The sequence below is a fragment of the Pristiophorus japonicus genome, unplaced genomic scaffold (genome assembly GCF_044704955.1).
Source record: "Pristiophorus japonicus isolate sPriJap1 unplaced genomic scaffold, sPriJap1.hap1 HAP1_SCAFFOLD_29, whole genome shotgun sequence".
NCBI classification, from domain to species: domain Eukaryota; kingdom Metazoa; phylum Chordata; class Chondrichthyes; family Pristiophoridae; genus Pristiophorus; species Pristiophorus japonicus.
Window position 1 is genome coordinate 14,966,301 of NW_027252668.1, and position 19,766 is coordinate 14,986,066.

At 45.4% G+C, this 19,766-nt stretch overlaps 1 non-coding gene across 1 annotated transcript; it reads left to right on the plus strand.

Moving 5' to 3' along the window:
• Nucleotides 1-17,346: 17,346 nt before the first annotated feature.
• Nucleotides 17,347-17,419, plus strand: trnav-uac (transfer RNA valine (anticodon UAC)). Its single transcript has one exon. It is a non-coding gene; the product is annotated as a tRNA-Val (tRNA).
• Nucleotides 17,420-19,766: the final 2,347 nt, after the last annotated feature.

Below are 19,766 nucleotides of genomic sequence, written 5' to 3' on the forward strand. Positions count from 1 at the left end.
CCCTATGAGTGGAAATATCCTCTCTGCATCCACCTTGTTAAGCCCCCTCATTATCTTATGATTTGATAAAATCACCTTTCATTCTTCTGAACTCCAATGTGTTTAGGCCCAATCTACTCAACCTATTTTCATAAGTCAATCCCCTCATCTCCAGAATCAACCTCGTGAACCTTCACTGAACAGCCTCCAATGCAAATATATCCTTTCGTAAAAACGGTGATCAAAATACGGAGTCCATTACAGGCAAAATGCCAATCAAACCAGCAGCACACTGGCACCTTAACAGTGTTTCATTGGCCTACAGGCTTTTCTTAAATAGATTTGCTGAGTGGATATAAACTTAAACCAGGTTTACAGGCGTGATGCTCTATTCACATATTGAAGGTTGACACATAGAAACATAGAAAATAGGTGCAGGAGTCGGGCATTCGGCCCTTCTAGCCTGCACCGCCATTCAATGAGTTCATGGCTGAACATGCAACTTCAGTACCCCATTCCTGCTTTCTCACCATACCCCTTGATCCCCCTAGTAGTAAGGACTTCATCTAACTCCTTTTTGAATATATTGAGTGAATTGGCCTCAACAACTTTCTGTGGTAGAGAATTCCACAGGTTCACCACTCTCTGGGTGAAGAAATTCCTCCTCATCTCGGTCCTAAATGGCTTCCCCCTTATCCTTAGACTGTGTCCCCTGGTTCTGGACTTCCCCAACATTGGGAACATTCTTCCTGCATCTAACCTGTCTAACCCCGTCAGAATTTTAAACGTTTCTATGAGGTCCCCTCTCATTCTTCTGAACTCAAGTGAATACAAGCCCAGTTGATCCAGTCTTTCTTGATAGGTCAGTCCCGCCTTCCCGGGAATCAGTCTGGTGAACCTTCGTTGCACTCCCTCAAAAGCAAGAATGTCCTTCCTCAGGTTAGGAGACCAAAACTGTACACAATACTCCAGGTGTGGCCTTACCAAGGCCCTGTACAATTGTAGCAACAACTCCCTGCCCCTGTACTCAAATCCCCTCGCTACGAAGGCCAACATGCCATTTGCTTTCTTAACCGCCTGCTGTACTTGCATGCCAACCTTCAATGACTGATGTACCATGACATCCAGGTCTCTTTGCACCTCACCTTTTCTTAATCTGTCACCATTCAGATAATAGTCTGTCTCTCTGTTTTTACCACCAAAGTGGATAACCTCACATTTATCCACATTATACTTCATCTGCCATGCATTTGCCCACTCACCTAACCTATCCAAGTCGCTCTGCAGCCTCATAGAATCCTCCTTGCAGCTCACACTGCCACCCAACTTCGTGTCATCCGCAAATTTGGAGATACTACATTTAATCCCCTCGCCGAAATCATTAATGTACAGTGTAAACAGCTGGGGCCCCAGCACAGAAACTTGCGGTACCCCACTAGTCACTGCCTGCCATTCTGAAAGGTCCCCATTTACTCCTACTCTTTGCTTCCTTTCTGACAATCAATTCTCAATCCATGTCAGCACACTAGCCCCAATCCCATGTGCTTTAACTTTGCACATTAATCTCTTGTGTGGGACCTTGTCGAAAGCCTTCTGAAAGTCCAAATATACCACTTCAACTGGTTCTCCCTTGTCCACTCTACTGGAAACATCCTCAAAAAATTCCAGAAGATTTGTCAAGCATGATTTCCCTTTCACAAATCCATGCTGACTTGGACCTATCATATTACCTCTTTCCAAATGCACTGCTATGACATCCTTAATAATTGATTCCATCATTTTACCCACTACCGATGTCAGGCTGACCGGTCTATAATTCCCTGTTTTCTCTCTCCATCATTTTTTAAAAGGTGGGGTTACATTGGCTACCCTCCACTCGATAGGAACTGATCCAGAGTCAATGGAATGCTGGAAAATGACTGTCAATGCATCCACTATTTCCAAGGCCACCTCCTGAAGTACTCTGGGATGCAGTCCATCAGACCCTGGGGATTTATCGGCCTTCAATCCCATCAATTTCCCCAACACAATTTCCCGACTAATAAGGATTTCCCTCAGTTCCTCCTCCTTACTAGACCCTCCGACCCCTTTTATATCCGGAAGGTTGTTTGTGTCCTCCTCAGTGAATACCGAACCAAAGTACTTGTTCAATTGGTCCGCCATTTGTTTGTTCCCCGTTATGACTTCCCCTGATTCTGACTGCAGGGGACCTACGTTTGTCTTTACTAACCTTTTTCTCTTTACATATCTATAGAAACTTTTGCAATCCGTCTTAATGTTCCCTGCAAGCTGTGGGGTACATGCTAAGTGCAGTAGCTGAAAGTGATTAACAGACTGGTTTTGTGTTTACTGATCCCAGGCGTGGTACCAATACCAGCAAAATCGAAGCCCATGGAATAATTGGGACAGTGGCAGCATGGATATGAAAGTGGCTAAGGGATACAGACAGTAGTGGTGAATGGATGTTTTTCAGACTGGAGGAAGTGCTGTTCCCCAGGGGTCGGTATTGGGGCCACTGCTTTTTTTGATGTATATTAATGACCTATGTGCAGGACACAATTTTCAAATCTACAGCTCACACAAAACTTGAAAGAACAGTGAACAGTGAGGAGGATGGTGATGGACTTCAGAAAGACATGTCCACCCATTCCACCAGCGTGTCTATGTGGCAGATGAAATTTAACGTAGAAAAGTTCAAAAGCGATACATTTTTGTAGGAAGAAAGAGGAGAGGAAATATAAACTAAAGGGTACAATTGTAAAGGGGTGCGTGAACAGAGAGACCCAGGAGTATGTGTGCACCAATCACTGAAGGTTGCAGCGCTGGTTGAGAAAGTGGACACAAAGACTTACTGGATCCTATTTTTCATGAATAAAGGTAAAAGGTACAGAAGTGTGGATACTATGTTGAACCTGCATAAAACACTGGTTCGGCCTCAACTGGAGTATTGTGTGCAGTTCTGGGTCATCACCATCATAGGCAGTCCCTCGGATCGAGGAAGACTTGCTTCCACTCTAAAAATGAGTCCTTAGGTGGCTGAACAGTCCAATACGAAGCCACAGTCCCTGTCACAGGTGGGACAGATAGGTGTTGAGGGAAGGGGAGGGTGGGACAGGTTTGCCGCACGCTCTTTTTGATGCCTGCGGTTGATTTCTGCATGCTCTCGGCGATGAGACTCGCGGTGCTCAGCGCCCTCCCGGATGCATTTCCTCCACTTAGGGTGGTCTTTAGCCAGGGACTCCCAGGTGGCAGTGGGGATGTTGCACTTTATAAGCGAGGCTTTGAGGGTGTCCTTGTAACGTTTCCTCTGCCACACCTTTGGCTCATTTGCTTTGCGAGTCTCGTGTCTGGCATGCGAACAATGTGGCCTGCCCAGCGGAGCTGATCAAATATGGTCAGTGCTTCAATGCTGGGGATGTTGGCCGAGTCGATGACGCTAACGTTGGTGTGTCTGTCCTCCCAGGTAATTTGTATGATCTTGCGGAGACATAGTTGTTGGTATTTCTCCAGCAACTTTAAGTGTCTACTGTACATGGTCCATGTCTCTCAGCCATACAGGAGCGTGGGTATTATTACAGCCCTGTAGACCATGTGCTTGGTTGTAGATTTGAGGACGTGGTCTTCAAAGACACTTTTGCTCAAGTGACGGAAGGCTGCACTGGAGGCGGTGTTGAATCTTGTCGTCAATGTCTGCTTTTGCTGACAAGATGTTCCTGAGGTATGGGAAATGGTCCACGCTGGCCAGGGCCGCGCCATGGATTTTGATGACTACGGGGGGTCGGTGGAGGGAGTGCTATGTGGTGAGGACAGGCTGGTGGAGGACCTTTGTCCTATGGATGTTTTGTGTAAAGCCCATGCTTTCGTAACGTCAGTAAATAGGTCGACTATGACTTGGAGTTCAGCCTCTGTATGTGCGCAGACACAGTTATTGTTCGCCTACGGTAGCTCAACGACAGAGATTGGGGTGGTCTTGGACCTGGCCTGGAGACGATGAAGGTTGAACAGGTTCCCATTGGTTCTGTAGTTTAGTTCCACTCCGGCGGGGAGCTTGTTGACTGAACTGGAGCAATTCTGGCTACAGCATTTTAGTAAGTATACAAAGGCCTTTTGAGAGCGTGCACAAAAGATTTACGAGAATGATTCCAGGGATGAGGGACTTCAGTTACGTGGATAGTCTGGAGAAGTTGGGATTGTTCTCAGAACAGAGAAGATTGAGAGGAGATTTGACAGAGGTGTTCAAAATCATGAGGGGTCTGGACAGAGTAGCTAGAGTGGGATTAGTAGAAGCTCTTGCAGATAGCCGGCATGGGCTCGACGGGCCAAATGGCCTCCTTCAATGTTGTAACCAGTCTCTGATTCTATGATGATGAAAAATGTGTTGCCCAGAATGCTCCATTTCCCGGGCACTGGTACCCAGTTGGGAACAGAGACACTGAAGCCCCGCCCACTCTCTGTTCCTGAACCAAGATGGCCGTGCATGCGCCCTGGTACCGCCCTGTGCAAGATGGCGGCCAGAGACCCCGCTCCCCCGGGCCTGTCACCACGGGGCCTGTGGGTTCTAATTCGGGGCCTGAGATTTATTCTGTGTCTAAGCTGTGCTGTACCTGCCCTGGGATTGTTTGATGAGATAGTGTAGAGGGAGCTTTACTCTGAATCTAATCAGTGCTGTACCTGCTCTGGTAGTGTTCAACAGGACAGTGTAGAGGAAACGTTCTAATACATACGATAAATGATGGACAGGTAAAGACCATCTGGTCCATCAAGCCTGTCCCACACAATTGCGTTATATCACAGCGAAGACACTCCACTCCACCCGAATCCATGTGATACTTGGGAGAGGCAAAAATACAGATTTTTTAAAAAACCTAGGATAATTTGGGAAAATAAAATCTGGGAAATTCCTCTCCAACCCATGTAAGCGATGGAAACTAGTCCAGGAGATCACTCTGGCCATTAAACTCCCTGCAGTACCTACCTTCTGTAAGTGTTAATCTCCGCCACAACCAGAAACAGATCCAGCTTTTACTTGAAGGAATTCAGTGAGTCTGTATCTACCACATGAGAGGGCAGCTTGTTCCAGAGGTCTACTGTTCTCTGGGAAAAGAACCACCTCCTGATGTCTAACCAAGATCTAGCCTTGTACAACTGAAATTTGTGTCCCCTGATGCTGCCTAACCTATTTAATTGAAATAAACAGTCAGCTGGAACACTCTTTCACGTTCATTATCTTATAAACCGCAATCATATCGCCCTAAGTCTACATTGCTCTAAGGTAAAGAGTCCCAACTCTTTTAACCTATCTTGGTAACTAAGATGCTTTAGACTTGGAATTAGTCTAATGACCCTTTCCAGAACCTCAATATCACCCACCATGTGAGGAGACCAAAACTGGACACAGTATTCCAAGTGTGGCCTGACTAAGGTCTTGTATTAGGACAAAACAGTACTCCTCGTCGTATACTCAATTGTCCCATGGATCCACCCCAACACCCTATTTGCTCTAACTGTCGCTGCACTGCATTGCTCGTGTACCTTTAAGGATGTATTCACTAGAATGCCCAAATCTCTTTCTATCTCCACCATCATTAATGCCTTTCCCTAGAGGGTGTATGAATGTTGAGCATTTGCCCTGCCCACATGCATCACACTGAACTTATCTAACTTATACTTCATTTTCCAGTCATGAGGCCAGTGTCCCAACACTTCAAGTTCTGCCTAAATCAGACGAGCCTCTTCTACAGTTCGAGCACTCGCACAGATCTTGGTATCATTTCAAAATTGTGCCCCCAACCCCAAAATCCAGATCATAAATAAAAATAGCAAAAAGCAACGGTCCCAACACTGAACATTGCAGGACACCACTGGTGACCGGTCTCCAAACAGATCCAAATCCATCTATAACTGCTCTTTACCTACATCCTGCCGGCCAGTTCTGTATCCAGCTCAATATATTATCAGTACCAGAGGCTCCGATCTTATAGAGAAGCCTCTTGTGTGGTACCTTTTCAAAAGGTTTTTGGAAATCTAAGTAGACAATGTCTTCTGGGCTTCCCTCATCCACCAACTTTGTAACTTCTTCAAAAAATACAATTGGAGTTGTGAGACATGAACTCTTTATGAAGCCATGTTGGCTTTCCATAATATATTCCTCCCTATCCAAGTATTCATATATTGCATCCCTTATGATTCTTTCCAGCATCTTGCCTATTACTGATATTAAACTGATGGGCCGATAGTTAACCAGGTCTGCTTTGTCACATTGTTTTAAAAATGGGGACTACTTTAGCCTCCTTCCTATCTGTAAGGACCATTCCAGAGTGCAGTGAGTTATTAAACATACAGGCCAGGGGCTCACACAGCACATGTCCCATCTCCCGGAGAGGCTCACAGAGCACATGTCCCATCTCCCAGAGGACCCTCACACAGCACATGTCCCATCTCCCAGAGGGGCTCACACAGCACATGTCCCATCTCCCAGAGGACCCTCACACAGCACATGTCTCATCTCCCAGAGGGGCTCTCACAGCACATGTTCCATCTCCCGGAGGACCCTCACACTGCACATGTCCCATCTCCCAGAGGACCATCAGACAGCACATGTCCCATCTCCCGGAGGACCATCACACAGAACATGTCCCATCTCCTGGAGGACCCTCACACAGCACATGTCCTATCTCCCAGATGACCGTCACACAGCACATGTCCCATCTCGCGGAGGGGCTCTCACACAGCACATGTCCCATCTCCCAGAGGGGCTCTCACACAGCACATGTCCTATCTCCCGGAGGGGCGCTCACAGCACATGCCCCATCTCCCGGAGGGGCTCTCACAGCACATGACCCATCTCCCGGAGGGGCTTACACAGCACATGACCCATCTCCCGGAGGGCCTCAAAGAGCACATGTCCCATCTCCCGGAGGGGCTCACACAGCACATGACCCATCTCCCGGAGGGCCTCACACAGCACATGTCCCATCTCCCGTAGGGACCCACACAGCACATGACCCATCTCCCGGAGGTCCTCACACAGCACATGTCCCATCTCCCGGACGGGCTCACACAGCACATGACCCATCTCCCGGAGGGCCTCACACAGCACATGTCCCATCTCCCGGATGGACCCACACAGCACATGACCATCTCCTGGAGGGCTTCACAAAGCACATGTCCCATCTCCCGGACGGGCTCAAACAGCACATGACCCATCTCCCGGAGGGCCTCACACAGCACATGTCCCATCTCCCAGAGGACTCTCACACAGCACATGTCCCATCTCCCAGAGGACCCTTGGCTGGCTGCTCTATATATTTTTAAGTGGTTAATTTTTTTCTAAAACAATATTCTTATCGATGTTAATGTTACTGAGAAAAACTAGTGTTATTAAATTCTAATATTTGAGCATGATCTTCAAGGGTGAAGACTGATGCAAAGTACTCATTAATGTTTCCGCCATACTCAGTGAGTACTTTGTAACCTGTCGTTGAACACCCTTCAGTGTCCCAAAACAGTCTTTGATAGTTCTCTGACTCTTTCCATAAATAAATAAGGCTCTTCCCATGGCTGCCACAGTTGCCTACAATTCTTTTTTCCAAATAACCTTTTTGCTGATCGAATAGCAGCTTCCGTTTTCTTTGAATTGAACACTATTTATTTGAGTTTTAAATTTCTTTAATTTATAGATACATTTCTGTTTACATGTTATTTGTCTTTGTACAGAGCCAGTCAGCCATCTTGGCTTTTTCTTACCACATTTCCATCTTTAGATTTTGGCTACGTTAGTTTTCAACATTTTAATTCTGAAATACGTTCCATTTATATTCAACATCGGTCACATCACCACCGAGTAGGATTGGCCAATTTACCTGTTGCAAGTCCTCTGCCATTTTGGAGAGGTTTGTCTTTCTGAAATGCGGTGCGACTTGCAGGTTCTCAGTCACTTTGGTTCTCCCGGCCAATTGGGACCCTACAATGTGATCACTGTTGCCCAGATGTTCCCCCACATGGAGACCTGATACGAGGTCAGGCTCACTACTAATCACCACATCCAATATAAAATTTTCACAAGTTACGTCATTAACATGTTGAGTCAGGAAACATTCCTGTATATTTTCAATAAATAAGAACATAAGAACATAAGAAATAGGAGCAGGAGTAGGCCATAAGGCCTCTTGAGCCTGCTCCGTCGTTCAATAAGATCATGGCTAATCCGATCATGGACTCAGCTCCACTTCCCTGCCCGCTCCCCATAACTCCTTATCCCTTAAATAAATTTAAGACAGAAATAGAGTTTTTTAATGTCCCAACTTCCACAGCTCTCTGAGGCAACGAATTCCACAGATTCACAACCGTTTGAGAGCAGGAATTTCTTGTCTTCTCAGTTCAAAATGGGTGGCCCCTTTTTCTAAGATCAAGCCATCTAGTTATAGTCTCCCCCATCAGTGGAAACATCCTCTCTGCATCCACCTTGTCAAGCCCTGTCATAATCTTATATGTTTCTGTAAGATCACCTCTCATTCATAGAAACATCGAAAATCGGTGCAGGAGTAGGCCATTCGGCCCTTCGAGCCTGCACCCCCATTCAATAAGATCATGGATGATCACTCCCTCAGTACCCCTTTCCTGGTTTATCTCCATACCCCTTGATCCCCTTAGCCGTAAGGGCCATATCTAACTCGCTATTGAATATATCCAATGAACTGGCATCAACAACTGTCTGCGGTAGGGAATTCCACAGGTGAACAACTCTGAGTGAAGAAGTTTCTCCTCATCTCAGTCCTAAATGGCCTACCCCTTACCCTAAGACTGTGTCCCCTGGTTCTGGACTTCCCCAACATTGGGAACATTCTATCAGCCTCTATCCTGTCCAGTAAGAATCTTTTATGTTTCTATGAGTTCCCCTCTCATCCTTCTAAATTCCAATGTATAAAGGCCCAGGTGATTCAGTCTCACCTCATATGTCAGTCCTGCCATCCCGGCAATCAATCTGGTGAATCTTCGCTGCACTCCCGCAATAGCAAGAACACCTTTCCTCAGATTAGGAGACCAAAGCTGAACACAATATTCCAGGTGAGACCTCACCAAGGGCCTGTATAACTGCAGTAAGACCTCGCTGCTCCTCTACTCAAAACCCCTAGCTATGAAGGCCAACATATTTGCCATCTTCACCGTCTGCTGAACCTGCATGCCAACTTTCAATGACTGATGAACCATGACACCCAGTTCTCGTTGCACCTCCCCTTTTCCTAATCTGCCACCATTCAAATAATATTCTGTCTTCGCGTTTTTGCCCCCAAAGTGGATAACCTCACATTTATCCACATTATACTGCATCTGCCATGCACTGAACCACTCACCAAACCTGTCCAAGTCAACCTGCAGTCTTTCCGCGTCACCCTCACCGCTCACACTGCCACCCACTTTAGTGTCATCTGCAAACTTGGTGATGATACACTCAATTGCTTCATCCAAATCATTGATGTATCTTGTAAAGAGCTGGGGTCCCAGCATTGAGCACTGCGACACTCCACTAGTCACTGCCTGCCATTTAGAAAAGGACCCGTTTATCCCGACTGTCTGCTTCCTCTCTGCCAACCAGTTCTCTATTCACGCCAGTATATTACCCCAATACCATGTGCTTCGATTTTGCACACCAATCTCTTGTGTGGGACCTTGCCAAAAGCCTTTTGAAAGTCCAAATACATGACTTCCACTGGTTCTCCCTTGTCCACTCTACAAGTTACACCCTCAAAAAATTGCAGAAGATTTGTCAAGCATGATTTCCCCTTCATAAATCCATTCTGACTTGGACCGATCCTGTCACTGCGTTCCAAATGCGCTGCTATTTCATCTTTAATAATTGATTCCAACAATTTCCCCACTAATAATGTCAGGCCAACCAGTCTATAATTACCCGCTTTCCCTCTCCCTCCGTTTTTAAAAAGTGGTATTACATTAGCTACCCTCCAGTCCATAGGAAATGATCCAGATTCGATAGACTGTTGGAAAATGATCACCAATGAATCTACTATTTCTAGGGCCACTTCCTTAAATACTCTGGGATACAGACTATCAGGCCCCGGGGATTTATCGGACTTCAATCCCATTAATTTCCCAAACACAATGTCCAACTTAATATGGATATCCTTCAGTTCCTGCTTCTCATGACGCACTCTCTCCCCTAATACTTCCAGAAGCTTATTTGTGTCTTCCTTCATGAAGACAGAACCGATGTATTTGTTTAATTGGTTTGCCATTTCTTTGTTCCTCATTATAATTTCACCTGAATCCGACTGCAAGGGACCTACGTTTGTCTTCACGAATCTTGTTCTCTTCACATATCTATATAAGCGTTTGCAGTCAGATTTTATGTTCCCAGCAAGCTTCTTCTCATACTCAATTTCCCCCCTCTTAGTTATACCCTTTGTCCTCCTCTGCTGAATATTAAATTTCAACCAGTCCTCAGGTTTGCTGCTTTTTCTGGCCAATTTATAAGCCACTTACTTGGATTTAACACTATCCTTAATTTCCTTTGTTAGCCACGGTTGAGCCACCTTCCCAGTTTAATTTTTACTCCAGACAGGGATGTACAATTGCTGAAGTTCATCCATGTGATCTTTAAATGTTTGTCATTGCCTTTCCACCGTCAAACCTTTAAGTATCATTTGCCAGTATGTCGAGCCAATTCACACATCAAACCATCAAAGTTACCTTTCCTTAAGTTCAGGACCTTAGTTTCTGAATTAAGTGTGTCACTCTCCATCATAATAAAGAATTCTACCCTGTTATGGTCACTCTTCCCCAAGGGGCCTCGCCCAACAATATTGTTAATTAGTCCGTTCTCATTACACATCACCCAGTCTAGGATGGTCAGCTCCCTAGTTGGTTCCTCGACATATTGGCGTAGAAAACTATCCCTAATACACTCCAGGAAATGGGCCTCCACCGCATTGCTACCAGTTTGGTTAGCCCAATCTATATTTAGATTAATGTCGCCTATGATAACTGCTGTACCTTTATTGCATGCATCCCTAATTTCTTGTTTGATGCTGTCCCCAACCTCACTACTATTGTTTGACCTTCTGTACACAACTCCCTCTAGCGTTTTCTGCCTTTTGGTATTCCGTAGCTCCACCCATACCGATTCCACATCATCGAAGCAAATGTCCTTTCTTACTATTGCATTAATTTCCTCTTTACTTAACAATGCCACCCTGCCTCCTTTTCCTTTCTGTCTACCCTTCTTAAATGTTGAATATCCCTGGATGTTGAGTTCCAAGCCTCGGTCACCCTGGAGCCATATCTCCGTGATGCCAATTACATCATACCAGTTAATTGCTCTCTGCGCAGTTAATTTGTCCACCTTATTCCGAATACTCCTCGCATTGAGGCTCAGAGCCTTCAGGCTTGTCTTTCTAACACACTTTGCCCCTTTAGGCATTGGAACCGGTTCTGGGGGAGGTGGGACCAGTACCAACCGGACGGTCTGAACCTAGGCAGGACCGGAACCCATGTCCTAGGGGGAGTGTTTGCTAGTGCTGTTGGGGAGGAGTTAAACTAATATGGCAGGGGAATGGGAACCAATGCAAGGAGACAGAGGGAAACAAAAAGGAGACAAATGCAAAAGACAGAAAGGAGATGAGTAAAAGTGGAGGGCAGAGAAACCTAAGGCAAAAAACAAAATGGGGCACTGAATGTAAAGGAGCTGCAGGAAGGGTCAAAACTAAAAATTATGGTTTAGAAACTGGTATTAAAACAGTCTACCTAAACGCACGCAGCATTTGAAACAAAGTAAATGAGTTGACGGCCCAAATCATTACAAATGGGTATGATTTGGTGGCCATTACAGAAACGTGGTTGCAGGGTGGCGAAGACTGGGAATTAAACATACAGGGGTATCTGACGATTCGATCATCCTCTGCCATGTGGTATGTCACAGCACGTTTGCACATTCACTGGAGGTACCCCATCATTGTGCAGCCTTTGCACACGTAGTGCTTGAATCGACATTGATGGGCCCGATGATTACCCCAATAGCACCATCACGGTGCTAATATAATCACATTCATCCCCGATGGCGCACTCTGAGTCATCACAGGTCTTGCAGCCACAGATGAATAGGCCCTGCCATATGCAGTTTGGCCTGCTAGTGACATCATTTTATGCACAGTACTTGCCGGTGAGCTTCGATGTTGAGGAGATATCTGTTTGGTGTTTTCGTCCGTGGCCATGCATGCCTGGGCGATCACGATGGCTCTGCTCAGGTCTAGGGTTTCAGCAGCCAGCAGCTTTCGAAGAATGACCTCGTGGCTGATGCCCAGCACGTAAAAGTCGCACAGCATTTGCCCCAACGCAGCTCCAATATCGCAAGATCCTGCGAGGTGTCTCAGCTCGGTGACATAATCCGCTAGGTACTGGTCCCCGGAACGATGGTGCGTGTAAAAACGATATCTGACCATGAGGATACTCTCCTTCGGCTTGAGGTAGTCGAAAAACCAGTGTGCACAACTTTGAATATTCCTTCTCCGTTGGTTTTGTCGGTTTGAGCAGATTCTTGATGAGGCTGTATATTTTAGGCCCACAGACAGTGAGGAGAACCGCCCTGTGTTTGGCCACGTTAGTGTCTCCTTCTAGCTCGTTGGCCACAAAGTACTGGTCGAGCTGCTCGATGAAAGCTTCCCAATCATAACCCTCTACGGATCTCTCTAATATTCCAACACAGCCATGGTTGTGTGAAGGTTCGTATTCTGTTACTCGTCGCCAATAGTTGTGTAGAGAAGAACTCCCCGAGGTTGAGTACAGTGAGCTAAACTTAGTGTGACCTTAGTCTTCTTTATTATAGAGTGCCTGAACAACATGGCAGCCTACCTTTTATATTGGCCCTGTGTGGGCAGGTGAGCATTAGGACTCGATCAGTCGCGCCCTCTGGCGGCAAATATTACAGAGTTATAGACATCACATAATTGTTATCGTTAAGAAGTTATAACTCCAATGAATGCCTGAATCTTGCGAAAGGAGCCTGTTTGTAGGACAAGGCTACATATCAGGAAGGAGTGCAGTTAGATGACAAGGGGAGTGATATTCTGATTATAAGTTTGGAGAATAAAAGGAGTAAATGCTGGAATCACTGAGCAGGTCAGCCAGCATCTGCGGAGAGAGAAACAGAGTTAACGTTGCAGGTTAATGACCTTCCATCAGAAGTTGGGCTGTTGTGTTCGGTAATACTATTAAAAATTTCAATTGTCACGTAGCAGGGGTAAGGAAAAGATATAAAATGTGGCATTTGGAACAGATAGTTTAGAAACCGATTAATGTTTGTTCAATTTGTACACCGAGCTGGGAACTGTAACGTGTTTGAGTTCTTCGGCTAACATTCGCAAGGTTTGGGTTTAAGTGCTGTTGTAAAGTGTATGTTTAATTATTGTCTGCTGAATAACTGTGACATTTAATGTTGCGGACCCTATTACTGCACTGCGCGTGTTCCAGCTCTGTTTGGAGCACCAATCCCTTCAATCTGTCGCTTACAGGGACAGTTGGATTCACCGTTTCTTTGTTTGGTGAAATTTCAAAGATTGAAAGCGGCGCACATCAACCTGGTCACCTACTCACTAACCGCTGCACACTGCTCCCGTGAGATGGAAGCCCAGTTGCTGCTTCAAGCTTGAACGCAGGTACAAGCAGAACTCATTCATAGAAAGTCCAAGTCCCTGAGACACCTGATTCTTTGCACCGAACTCATTCGCAAGAGTTGCGGTTCGTGTGGGGTGATTTGGGCACATCTATCCCCACACTACAACACTTCAAACATAACTCAACGGCTGTAAAGCGCTTTGGGGCGTCATGAGTTCCTGAAAGGTGTTGCAGAAATGCAAGTCCTTCTTTGCAAAAGTTCGATGTAATTTCAAAATTTGTGGGTAAACTGAAAGCTCGAACGGGATTTGAACCCGGGACATCTCGCAATTTTCAAGTAACAACCCCAAAACGAGAATCATACCCCACACCAACGAGCCAACTTCTTGACAAATGTGGAGCTCAGGTGTAACCATTATTGAAGCATTTTTAGTGTGTTGCTATTCTTGATCGGAGGAGCACATGACACGGAATCAGTGACTTTGCTTTTTCGACCTGTCTTCTGAAGCACCGCATGGTCCCACTCCGATAGTCAATGAGCTGTTGGGACGCTAGTGTATCCAAGCTGCGGGTGGCCAACAGGCGCCTGGCTGCAATGAGCGATAAAATCCAGCGTTAGTCAGAAGCCCGGCGTGCTCAGCCGGTAGAAAATGAGAATCTTAATTACAGGGTCGTGGGTTTGAGCCCCATGTTGGGCGATTGCCCTTCTGTTAATTTAATGTTGATTTCATGGAAAATCATCATTAATTAACCCACAATCTTCTTTTGCACAATTAAAGAAATGCTAACTGAAGGAACTCCATAATTGAATCATTTCTTCTGTGCTCTGCAAGTGAACTCTGAAACCATAAACCATTTTACACACTGTGCATTCGGGGTCTGGGTCAAAATGTTCATTGCTGGTTACATCAACAGGAGACTGGGGAAACAGTGAGACTGAATTTAGAGCAAGGGTCTGGTTATTGTGAAACACCAAAGAAAATAGCAATTCTGGAAGAATAACATCGAAAGGAAATGTGAGATGACAACCAGAAAGAAGTGTTAAGGCAGAAGGTTAAATGCTGTATCCCTTTCTGCAAAAAATTCCTTTCACAAACATTTCAATGACCGAAACGGCACAAAACAAAAATGTTCCTTTCAAAGTCATTAAACTCCCGAATTTTCACGCCCCTCGAATCTCCTGAATCAGATGCCTCTAGTTTTGCCGACTCAATCCATGTCCCTTTGCAATATTGTGCTCCCACCCACACAATGAAATGTGCCAAGAACTTATCGAATCATGGAATGATTACAGCACGGAAGGCCATTCGGCCCATCGAACCCGTGCCGACTCTCAGCGAGTCCCGCTCCCCCGCCCTTCCCCCGTAGCTCTGCAATTGTTTTTCCTTCAGACACTTATCCAACTCCCGTCTGAAAGATAAGATTGAGTCTTCCTCCACCGCCCTTTCAAGCCGTGCATTCCAGATCCTAACCACACGCCGCTAACTGGCCACCTCCTGTTCCTGTGTGTAAAGTCTGGGAAACACGAGATCAATTCCTGCCACACTCACAGCCTTCCCAAATTTCGCACCTTCATTCTATTCTCGTAAAACCAGCTCCTGAAGTATCGGCCAGCTGTGTAGGTTAAAGCTCTGGTTATATACCTAAGATTTCTTTAACCACACCGTTTCTGTAGTGCAGCAGTTATCACGTTGGCAGCAGTTATCACGTTGGCATCACACGCGAAAGGTCCCTGCTTCGAGCCCGGGCAAAAGCATTATTTTGGAGACTTTTTTTGCTGTGAAATAAATTGATCAAAATTCGCCCCAGGTTCCTTGTCGCAGGAGCACTGAACATTTTAAACCAATCTCCTAAATACAGAGTGTGTAAAGTCAGATAGGGGAGAAAACTTCATCAATGATTCAAAATCCTTGAATGATTAAAGTTCAGTTATTGAAGTTTCCACTGTCCCTCAGTAACAATTCTACAAAACAACGCTTTCGGTTAATGAATGGGAAAAAAACAAATAATCTTCACCCACCCCCATCCCCCGACACACAGTTTAATTAGTTGCATGTCATTATTTTAAAGATTTTGAATGAAAGAGTTACTTTCTGAATCCGGGCTCCCTCTGTGAGCAACGCATCACTAAACGAGCAGGAAACACATTAAAGAGTTTACCACAATTGCTGATATTTCTTAGATTTTTTCTTGTGTTTTTTCAGCTCTTCGTCCTTTTCAGCTCCTGACTGCGGTTATTGCTGTGATTAAACCTGAACACAATGCAATGTTTCACAGCCCCTGCCTCGGTGAATACCAGCAGATCTAAGCCGCATTTCAAACCCACAAACAACTCATTAGTTATTCGCTCTTTGCAGTTTCAGAGCTCAGAGGGTTATTGTCCATCCCTGGGATGCAAGCTACCTCAGACCCCGGCCAAAGCTCCCCGTCCACCGTGCACAGGCTGAGGGAAACCCCGGGGGAAAGGATATCCTGGTGTGGGATGCTACAGGACCCTCGGACACTTTAATAATCACTCACAGCTCATCTGAAAGCAGCCGGAATGTGCCTGCCTCAGCCGGGAGGCTACATTTGTTTATTTATAAAAAGAGAAGCAACTATCCTCATTTAGCAGATATTAGGCAAGATATCATCAAAAGAGGTTTTTGGACATTTTAAGTGATGTGTTTAATGCTTCATTCCTTTTTGTGTTTAATTCCCACCCCCTCTCTGGCTGTGCCTGCACTGAGCTTACCTCGAGGTAAGGTTGTTCTGAACTTACAATAGTGGGCACTTACTCCAGCCTAAGTTAGTTTGTAGTAAGTTTTCACTGCCGAAACTTGAAAAACAGGCCTGAGTGGCTGGACACACCCCCTGTTGAAAAAAAAAATACCTTACCTGAAGCCAACCTCAACTAACTCAGTAGAACTGGAGCAAACTAATATCCGACACTTGCATTTTCTAACATTCTCCAAACTAAACTAGTTGCTCCAAAAAATTAGGAGCAACTCCACACGAAACTTGGGCCCTCAGTTGTTTAAGGTGAGCCAACGCATTCCCGATCAGCACAGAGGGAGCTCAGTGGTCAGCTCCCCTCTGTTGGGGCTGTTGCACCAGAAGTTTCTGTAAGGCAATAAACGGCAACGCTTTCGGCGCGAATTCATCGGTGGGCACTCATGCTGGCGTCCTACGACTATAACATAAGGCACAGACCAGGCACAGACAACTGTGCCGACGTGCGCAGCAGGCTACCCCTGGCGACCACGGAATGGTCTGACGAATAGGACTGTGAGATAGTCATGGCAATCAATGCCTTTGAGTCCAGAGTTTCGCCCATAACAGCTCACCAAATCAGAGCCTGGACGGCCAGCGACCCCATGCTATCCTTTGTAAAAAAACGTGTCCTAACCAGTGACTGGGCAGAGGCTCGTGATGCCTGCCCCGAGGAATTAAAACCCTTTCACAGGAGCGTGCATGAGCTATCACTACAAGCACACTGCCTGATGTGGGGCAGCCGAATAGTCATGCCTCTGCGAGGCAGAGAGGCATTTGTCCGGGAGCTCCACCGCGAGCACCCGGGGATCGTTCTCATGAAGGACATAGCCAGATCCCACGTCTGGTGGCCTGGTATTGACGCGGAATTGAAGGATTGAGAACTTTCAGTGTGGGACAGAAGTTGTTTAAGGTGAGCCAACACATTCCCGATCAGCACAGAAGGAGCTCACTGGTCAGCTCCCCTCTGTTGGGGGGAATTTACCAGAGGTTTCTGTAGTGTAGTGGTTATCACGTTTGCTTTACATGCAAAAGGTCCCTGGATCGATCCTGGGTAGAAACATTATGTTTAAACTTGCTGTGGATGAACAATCGGAGGCGAGTTTCGTCTCCCTGCAAATGCTGCCTGACCTGTTGAGATTTCCTGCATTTGCTGTTTTTATTTACTATTTATTCTCCTGGCAAAAGGGCTCCCTTATTCCTTAATTGCTTTTTATTTCACTTCAATAAATAGATAACTTTGAGTGAGAGAAAACGAATCCACCGAGGACCTTTCGCATGTTAGACTAACGTGATATCCGCTACACTGCAGCCCATCAAATGGCGAGAAACCACTCAATATAAAGAATGAGCTGACAAATATCAGGGGCAGTGCAGTCTGGTCAACGTCAAACCCTCCTTTCTTATTCAGCAGTGGCATGAACGGGAGTCAGACGTCACAAAGTGTACTTAAAGACACAAATACAAGTAACACTTCCAAATCTTTTCAGTGTAAAATTCTTTCACTTTATTTGAAATCCTACTGCGTTGAATCTGAAAATACGCACAGTGGGATTTTATCTTCACTACTGATTGTATGTTGTGTGCACGGTAGGAATAACCGGTGCTGTTAAATTTGATAAAAGTTGCCCCAGATTCGTGGTGTCATTGGCAATGAAGACTTTGAACCAGAAAGCTAAAATACAGTGAGTAAAATGGGATATGGTTTAACAGTTAACATGCAAAGCACAGGACAAATGATTGAAGTATGGAGTGTCCCTGATTTAGCATTTGTTTGATTGTGCAAAAGAAGGTGAGGGGTGAATTAATGCTGCTTTCCTGTGAAAGCAAGAGAAAAGTTTTCGAACAAACCATTGGGTGACTGTCAGGCGAGCGCTGCTTGTGATACCTGGTGGGAATGGACGGGGATTTTAAAGCCCCTTGTATTGCAGAACCGTCATATAGACGAACATCCCTTAAGTGCTGTGTAGACCTTGTGGTGCAACGGTAGTGCGTCTGACTCTAGATCAAAGGGTTGTGTGTTCAAATCATGTCGGGGTCACTGTTCTTTTAGCAATTGCTGTTTCACAATAAACAGACACTTCCTGCAATTTCTGTCTCACTGGTTCGTATCGGTAAGGTTGGGGAGAGCATCAAACAAGAAAGTATGGATGTGTGCAGTGGTGGAACAGCAGTTATCATGGGTGACTTTAATCGACATCGTGATTGGGCTAACCACATGGTAGTAATGTGGTGGAGGAGGATTTCATGGAGTATATTATGGATGATTTTCTCAACCAAGAAGAGAGCTGGCCATCCTGAACTGGGTGATGTGTAATGAGAAGGGACTAATTAGCAATCTTGTTGTTAGAGGCCCCTTGGGGAAGAGTAACATAATATGGTAGAATTCTTCATTAAAATGGAGAGTGTCACAGTTAATTCAGAAACATGGGTCCTGAACTTAAGGAAAGGGAACTATGACGGTATGAGGTGTGAATTGGCTAGAATAGACTGGCCACGGATACTTAAAGGGTTGACGGTGGATAGGCAATGGCAAACATTTAAAGATCACAAGGGTGACTTCAGCAATTGCACATCCCTGTCTGGAGTAAAAATAGAACGGAGAACGTTGCTCAACCGTGGCTAACAAGGGAAATTAAGGATAGTGTTAAAACCAAGGAAGAGGCAGATAAATTTGCCAGAAAAAGCAGCAAACCTGAGGACTGGGAGAAATTTAGAATACAACAGAGGAGGACTAACGGTTTCATTAGGAGGGGGAAAATGGATTATGAGAGGAAGCTTGCTTGGAAAATAAAAACTGACTGCAAAAGCTTCTGCAAATATGTGAAGACAAAAAGATTAGTGAAGACAACTTTAGCTCCCTTGCAGTCGGATTCAGGTGAAATTATAATGGGGAACAAAGAAATGGCAGAGCAATTGAACAAATACTTCATATTCCGTCTTCCCGAAGGAAGATACGAATAACCTTCCAAGATTACTAGGGGACCGAGGGTCTAGTGAGAAGGAGGAACTGAAGGAGATCCTTATGAGGTAGGAAATTGATGGGATTGAAGGATGATAAATCCCTGGGGCCTGATAGTCTGCATCCAAGAGTACTTAACGAAGCAGCCCAAGAAATGGTGGATGTATTGCTGATCATTTTCCAACAGTCTATTGACTCGGGATCAGTTCCTATGGACTGGAGGGTAGCTAATGTAAAACCACTTTTTAAGAAGGGAGATAGAAAGCGAGTAATTATAGACTGGTTAGCCTGACATCAGTCATGAGGAAAATGTTGGAATCAATTATTAAGGATGAAACAGCAGCAGATTTGGAAAGCAGTGACAGGATCGGTCCAAGTCAGCATGGATTTATGAAAGGGATGGATTTAAGCTTGACAAATCTTCTGGAATTGTTGAGGATGTAACTAG